This window comes from Octodon degus, unplaced genomic scaffold (genome assembly GCF_000260255.1).
Source record: "Octodon degus isolate 3935 unplaced genomic scaffold, OctDeg1.0 scaffold00034, whole genome shotgun sequence".
Lineage (NCBI taxonomy): Eukaryota > Metazoa > Chordata > Mammalia > Rodentia > Octodontidae > Octodon > Octodon degus.
In genome coordinates, this window is record NW_004524610.1 from 4,237,505 (window position 1) to 4,239,010 (window position 1,506).

Below are 1,506 nucleotides of genomic sequence, written 5' to 3' on the forward strand. Positions count from 1 at the left end.
AAAAAAAAAGAAAAACTGAAGGGTGGATTCACACTGCAGAGACTTTGGGAAGTGACAAGTTGATCTTGAGTTGAACTGGATTTTTATTCAAAGCTGTCTGGAGATAAAAGAAACTAGATGCCTGCCATAAGGCATGGAATAGGGTTTATATTTATAGCTTTTACAGTTAAAGCTTTTACCAAAGACATTTTTAACAATTGGGGAAAAAATCATTTTAAAAACTGCCTAAGTGAGCCCCCTCTGACGACATGCTGCCCCTGTCCTTGCTGAAGACTGTGCAGAACCACCCCATGTTGGTGGAGCTCAAGAACGGGGAGACATACAACGGACACCTGGTGAGCTGCGACAACTGGATGAACATCAACCCGCACGAGGTCATCTGCACGTCCCTGGACGGGGACAAGTTCTGGCGCATGCCCGAGTGCTACATCCGCGGCAGCACCATCAAGTACATGCACATTCCTGACGAGATCATCGACATGGTCAAGGAGGAGGTGAGGAGGTGGTGGCCAAGGGCCGTGGGCATGGTGGGCTGCAGCAGCAGAAGCAGCAGCGGGGCCGCGGCCTGGGCAGCACGGGGCGAGGAGTGTTTGGCGGCCGGGGTCATGGTGGCCTACCGGGCACAGGCCAGCCTGAGAAGAAGCCAGGAAGACAGGCGGGCAAGCAGTGAGGGTTCCTGCCTCGGCCAGGCCCTGGGGCCTCCGCACTGCAGCGGAGGGAAGAGGAGAAGCAGAGGGGCCCCAGCAGACGCTATGTCGGGCTGGCCTCCCCTTAGGCAGCCGTTGTACCCTGGTGTGTCATTGGGACTCCTGTTTTGTGACTTTGCTGTCCCTGGAGTGGGCTGGCATTTTGGAAGACAGCTGGGTTCAAAGCATCTCTGCAGCCCTCGGGCCTGTGGTCGTGGCCCGCCCTGCCGTGCTGCAGCAGCAGCTGAGAGATGTCTTCCTGCACCCCTCACTGACGCCTGGAGCCTGCTCCCTCCCGCTCCCCCTCTTGCTAATAAAGCCCCTGCAGTTCCAGAAAAAAAAAACCTGCCAATTTTCTAAAATTTATACTTAATATTACAATTGACATGTATGTAGTTGGTAAATGTTTATTCTTTATCTAAAAGTTGTAAATAACTAGTTTTCAGTCATTAAATGACTATGATGTTGGCTTTAATAAAGAATTTATGCATTTAATGTTTTGAAAGTATTATTTGAAATAAGACTTCTTATGGAATAAACAAAATATCCCTTTCTTAAATATAAAAATGTGGTTTGAATACATTAGCACATGTCCTCAAATGTGAGCCTACTCTAATACAATCTTTTTTTTTAATTTTTATTTTTTTCCTTGAATTTTTTGGTACATTTTTTTATTGGTACATTTTATATATACATAGTGATAGCATTCATCATAAGGGAATTGTACCTTGCTTCAAACAATAGTTTTAAGCATTTTTTTAAAGATTTAAAATTTCTGAATTTAGTTCAACTTATAATACCACATTTCCAAGAAAAATGA

General features: G+C 45.6%; 2 pseudogenes; both read left to right on the top strand.

The window, feature by feature from the left end:
* The window catches only part of LOC101566136, a 1,648-nt pseudogene extending 1,593 nt beyond the window's left edge, over positions 1-55 (top strand).
* A 193-nt stretch (positions 56-248) lies between these two features.
* Positions 249-1,015, top strand: LOC101564421 (annotated as a pseudogene).
* Positions 1,016-1,506: the final 491 nt, after the last annotated feature.